This window comes from Rutidosis leptorrhynchoides, chromosome 10, assembly GCF_046630445.1.
Source record: "Rutidosis leptorrhynchoides isolate AG116_Rl617_1_P2 chromosome 10, CSIRO_AGI_Rlap_v1, whole genome shotgun sequence".
In the NCBI taxonomy this organism is placed as follows: Eukaryota; Viridiplantae; Streptophyta; class Magnoliopsida; order Asterales; family Asteraceae; genus Rutidosis; species Rutidosis leptorrhynchoides.
This window is the reverse complement of record NC_092342.1, coordinates 237,144,615-237,151,379: the sequence shown is the minus strand read 5'-3', so window position 1 is coordinate 237,151,379 and position 6,765 is coordinate 237,144,615.

The following is a 6,765-nucleotide window of genomic DNA, read 5'->3' as shown; positions in this document are numbered from 1 at the left end:
TCGCGGAGCTGTCCTAGACAAAAATACCTATAAAAGTTCGCGCATTCTGAACGTTTTTAATATATCCTTTAATCTCTCTATCTAAACGTATATATATATATATATATATATATATATATATATATATATATATATATATATATATATATATATATTTATATATATATATTTATATTTTAATTTTAATTTTTATTTCTAATAATAAGGGTATGTTAGCGAATGTTGTAAGGGTGTAAGTCAAATTCTGTCCGTGTAACGCTACGCTATTTTTAATCATTGTAAGTTATGTTTAACCTTTTTAATTTAATGTCTCGTAGCTAAGTTATTATTATGCTTATTTAATACCGAAGTAATCATGATGTTGGGCTAATTACAAAAATTGGGTAATTGGGCTTTGTGCCATAATTGGGGTTTGGACAAAAGAACGACACTTGTGGAAATTAGACTATGGGCTATTAATGGGCTTTATATTTGTTTAACTAAATCATAGTTTGTTAATTTTAATATAAATATTTACAATTGGACGTACCCATATATAACCATATACACTCGATCAGACACGATGGGGGGTATTTATATGTACGAATAATCGTTCATTTAACCGAACATGGGAATGGATTAATAGTCTATGGAATTATTAAAACAGGGGTAAAATTATGTACAAGGATACTTGGCATAATTGATAACAAAGTATTAAAATCTTGGGTTACACGCAGTCGATAACCTGGTGTAATTATTAAACAAAGTAATAAAACCTTGTTACAGTTTAAGTCCCCAATTAGTTGGAATATTTAACTTCGGGTATAAGGATAATTTGACGAGGACACTCACACTTTATATTTATGACTGATGGACTATTATGGACAAAAACCAGACGGACATATTAAATAATCCAGGACAAAGGACAATTAACCCATGGGCATAAAACTAAAATCAACACGTCAAACATCATGATTACAGAAGTTTAAATAAGCACAATTATTTTATTTCATATTTAATTTCCTTTATTTTATATTTAATTGCACTTCTAATTATCGCACTTTTATTTATTGTCATTGTATTTAATTGCACTTTTAATTATCGTATTTTTAATTATCGCAATTTTATTTTATCGCACTTTTATTTATCGCAATTTCATTATCGTTATTTACTTTACGCTTTAAATTAAGTCTTTTATTTATTTAATATTTTACATTAGGTTTTAACTGCGACTAAAGTTTTAAAAATCGACAAACCGGTCATTAAACGGTAAAAACCCCCCTTTATAATAATAATATTACTTATATATATATTTGTATTTTTATAAATTAAAACTAATATAGCGTTAAGCTTTGTTTAAAAGATTCCCTGTGGACGAACCGGACTTACTAAAAACTACACTACTGTACAATTAGGTACACTGCCTATAAGTGTTGTAGCAAGGTTTAAGTATATCCACTCGATAAATAAATAAATAACTTGTGTAAAATTGTAGCATATTTAATAGTATTTAGTTGTAAAAATTAAGCTATTTCATATACACCTCGCATAACATCAATTGTAACGGAATGAAATTGTTTAAACTCATTAATATAGTTATGGTGTTAATTTATTTTGAGTCATGTTCCTATTTTGCATATTTTATCCATGAATAAACTATTATTCAAAATTCCGTAGTTGATCACATTTGTGGGAACGAGTGTGAGGTCTAGACTATTATGAACTTGGATTGGTATATTTTCACAAGTTGAATGTAGGGCAAGGTTGCTACCAAGGTTCATAGATATTTGTGGGATATAAATATTGGAAGACCCGCTCTCAAGATTTACTGAATGGAGCCTTTGTGGTTGATCACATGTAATCTTGAGTAAAGGCGAATATCTTTGTATCCTCTAACCTGAGATGCATATTGGGTTCAGATATTCACTAAGTGTTGTGCCTTGATTCTTTCCTTCGCTATTCTGAAATATGGTAGTTCATAAGGAAGAGCTCAGGTACATTACAAAGTGTATATCTAGGACATATGTAGTCAAGATGGAATTTATCCCTCTTATTCGTTGAGAGTCAGATGTCTAAGGCTTGATAAAGTTAAATCTAGAAGAGAGTGATCACTCTGTGTCTCTTGGATTTAACATGACATCTAGGATGAAAAGATGTAATGAAAAGATTCACATGTTCATATTCAAGATGGGAACTCGAAAAGGATGATGTTATTGAATGGCACAAAGTCATAACATATTGGGGGTGATGGACGGTCGTTAGGTGGGATCCGTCACTTGCATTAATTTCTTATGTTTCTCGTGCAAGTGGGAGATTGAAAGTTTTTCTTATGCCCGAGAGACATATTAAATTAATGTGGCTAACATGTTTTGATCCAAGTCGGGTCATACCCAATAACAAGCCTGCCAACACCTTATACGTATTTAATATTAACAATTGGATCGTTAAATAAATACGCGACACTTGGATTTTAGAAAATCAATTTTCTAAAACGTTATTACTTGAGATAAATTATTTGGATAATTTATATGATAAGGATTTAATTATTTATAGGTTTAAATAATTATGTGTAATACATTTTATAAATGACTTATAAAATGTACAAGTAACAAATCAAGAACATGTATGTTTAAACATCAAGTTTATAAAAAAATTGCAACATTTTGTTTATGCTTGATGGTGGATGATTTTATGTCTCCAAGGAGGGACACCCATGCTCTTATTTGTTACTTTTAAGACTACACAAGTCCTTATGTGGATGGGCAACTCTTGGACCAAAGACTTGACTAATTCATTCACTCAAGTAATATACTTAAAAATAAGAAAAACTCTCTTTTCTCCAAGGGTGCTACTGGACGTGAGTTTATAGGAGAAAAGAAGGGGTTTCAAGCTTGTTTAATTGGTTGAATAAGTGTCTAAAATCCTAACTTATCAAAGGTGGTGTTGTTGCATCAAAAGCTTGGGGTATTTTCACACTTGAGGCTTCAAGTTAGAGTCTTTCATTCATCATTTTTATCATCATCTTGCTCTTTTGAAAACAGCCCTCAAACACACTTGAGGAGGTATATATCTTACTTCCTTGTTCTTATATGTAAGCATATGTTTCAAGACTTGATAACAATATGGAATTCATTCAAAATGATTTAACATATAAACTTGTTTTTATAAATAATCATGCTTCCACTTTCTTTAACTTCATAAAATGGTTTTGTGATTATGTTGACACTAAGAACTTGTTGTTATGTTGAATTCCATCAATGATGTTCTAGAATTTTAAATGATACGAATATTTTTCTGAGTCTTATGAATAGAAGTGATGTTCTATCACAGTTTTGAAGTCAAAGTATAGCTTTGAAAGATGTAAGAATCTGAGAGGGATGATATCGGTTATATCTCGACTTGGATTCTGATCTGTTAAAATCATAATATGTAATTGGATTTGAATGAGTATGGTTGTTCAGATTTCTATGAAAGAATGTATATCGTCGTGAAAGTAATGAGTGTAGTTGATGATTTTTGAATCAAAATTGAAGAATGTACACTGTAACATATTTAATTGTGAACTTAAATATTTCTCGGGCATTACCTACCCGTTAAAAATTTCACAAGTAATATTTTGTACAAGAGTATTTTTATTACAGTCTTTATGAAAATGTATATTTTCTGCAGATGTAATATAGATTTAATGAGTTAATATACTATTAAACTCATTTGATTTTGGCTAGAACTAGAAATGAATAATCCCTAAAAGTTTAGAGATTACATAATCGTCGCGAAATATTTCTCCAATGAAGTTATGAATCAATACCTCATCTGTTATTGTTGTTAGTATTCCTTAGTATCTATGGGGCGTATGATGTTGATGTGCGAGGTACCGAGTGTGATGTTGAGACGTGTGATGCGGATGTTGTTGTTGGTGGTGGTAATAGTACTGTTGGTGTTGATGCTGGTGATGCTGCTGGTGCTCGTAAATTTTGCACCATATTCTCCAAAGCCACTACTCGAGCGCGAAGCTCGTTGACTGCTTCTATTTCTCTGTGATAATTGGCGGTTGGAACAAGGGGATGAATAAGATCTAGAATTCTAGATATTATATACTCGTGGCGGGATATCTTGGAAATGAGGGTGAAAATGGTGTTCAGGATTGGTTCGCCGGTAAGTGCTTCAGGTTCTTCGCCAATAGGACAATTTGGTGGGTGGAAGGGATCACCTTCTTCTTGTCTCCATTGATTAATTAGACTACGAACCCACCTCCAATTCATCCAGAAAAGATGATGACTAATTGGTTGGTTCATTCCAGTTACGCTGCCATTGGAGCTCGAGGAGTTCAAGGAATCAAGTGAGAAATCCATATTATATGATCGAATAAAGGGTTTTCGATATGAGATGGGTGTTGAATACTGAATGATATCTCCGTCTCCTCGAATACATATATATAGCAAAGAGATTCCGCAATTTACGGAGGAAATTTAGGAAAAGTGTTAGACAAAGTCTATTGGGATAGATATGATAAGATAAGATTTGTCTATACTCCATTTATGCAATAATTGCAGTATAACGTGTCTAGATTAAAAATGATAAGTATGTAATCAGATAAACTTTCGATTAAAGACTTTCAATTCGTAATGGCCTATTCAGGTCTAGGGGCTTAAGCTATAGGATCCTTTAAATCAGTAATCCATACCCTTCCATCCTAGAGTTTCGTAGACGCCACCCGTCAAGAAAGTTCAATGATCATAAATAACGAGAAAACAAAAATTTAAAAGTAATGAATATGAATAGTGATGACATTATAATGTCTTTGAGTTATCGAGAATCTTTATGAGTCAATAATGACATTTTTTTGTTCGCAAAGTAATGCACAAAGGCATAAGGGCACATAGTTACGTAATATAACAGGGAGTTATATACATTTGAGTATGAGTAGTAACAAACATAGAAATTTCAAAAATCATAGATAACATTTCATGTAATACATACGTAATACACAAAACCATGATAGATGACATAGGAATGTCAAGAATTTCAGAAATCATGAATGACATCCCTTGGTTCCCTTAACCAAGGTGGGTTTATAAAGATAACTCGCGTGAGTTATAGAATATTTTGAATCACAATGGGAGTTTCCTCCCTGAGTTACAGAATAAGAGATATGTATATTGAAATGTTCCGTTCATATTGATTATAAACGTTCCATATTAATTGATTTCGTTGCGAGGTTTTGACCTCTATATGAGACATTTTTTAAAGACTGCATTCGATTTTAGAACAAACCATAACCTTTAAAATATTACGATGATTATCAAAATAATGATAATATAAAATATAGCATTTTTCACACGACTATTACATAATGGTTTACAATAATATTACACATCCACATAAGTCGTCGAATGCAGTTTTTAAACAATATTATACAAGCATGGACTCCAAATCTTGTCCTTAACTTAGTATGCAACAGCGGAAGCTCTTAATAATCATCTGAGAATAAACATGCTTAAAATGTCAACAAAATTGTTGGTGAGTTATAGGTTTAACCTACATATTATCAAATCATAATAATAGACCACACGATTTCATTTTTATAACACATCTCATCATATCAGGCATTTCGCAAACTGCAAAGAGATAAAAATCATTCATATGTTGAACACCTGGTAACCAACCTTAACAAGATGCATATAGAATATCCCCATCATTCCGAGACTCTCATCGGATATGATAAATCAAAGTACTAAAGCATCCGTAACTCGGATGAGGCTTGTTGGGCCAAATAGATCTATCTTTAGGATTCGCGTCAATTAGGGGCCATTTCCCTAATTCTTAGGCTACCAAGCTAAAAAGGGGCATATTCGGTTCGATAATCCAACATAGAAAGTATTTTCGATTACTTGTGTTTATTTTGTAAAACTTTATAAAAGTACATGTATTCTCATCCCAAAAATAATAAATTTTTAAAAGTGGGACTATAACTCACTTTCACAGATTTTTACTTCATCGGGAAGTAAGACTTGGTCACTGGTCGATTCACGAACCTATAACAAATATGTACATATATATCAAAGTATGTTCAAAATATATTTACAACATTTTTAATACGTTTTAATGTTTTAAGTTTATTAAGTCAGCTGTCCTCGTTAGTAACCTACAACTAGTTGTCCACAGTTAGATGTACAGAAATAAATCGATATATATTATCTTGAATCGATCCACGACCCAGTGTATACACATCTCAGGCTAGATCACAACTCAAAGTATATATATTTTTGGAATCAACCTCAACCCTGTATAGCTAACTCAATCATTACTGCATATAGAGTGTCTATGGTTGTTCCAAATAATATATATATATGGGTCGATATGTGAAATGTCCCGTTCTTATTGATTAAAAACGTTCCATATTAATTGATTTCGTTGCGAGGTTTTGACCTCTATATGAGACGTTTTTCAAAGACTGCATTCATTTTTAAAACAAACCATAACCTTTATTTCATAAATAAAGGTTTAAAAAGCTTTACGTAGATTATCAAATAATGATAGTCTAAAATATCCTGTTTACACACGACCATTACATAATGGTTTACAATACAAATATGTTACATCGAAATCAGTTTCTTGAATGTAGTTTTTACACAATATCATACAAACATGGACTCCAAATCTTGTCCTTATTTTAGTATGCAACAGCGGAAGCTCTTAGTATTCACCTGAGAATAAACATGCTTTAAACGTCAACAAAAATGTTGGTGAGTTATAGGTTTAACCTATATATATCAAATCGTAACA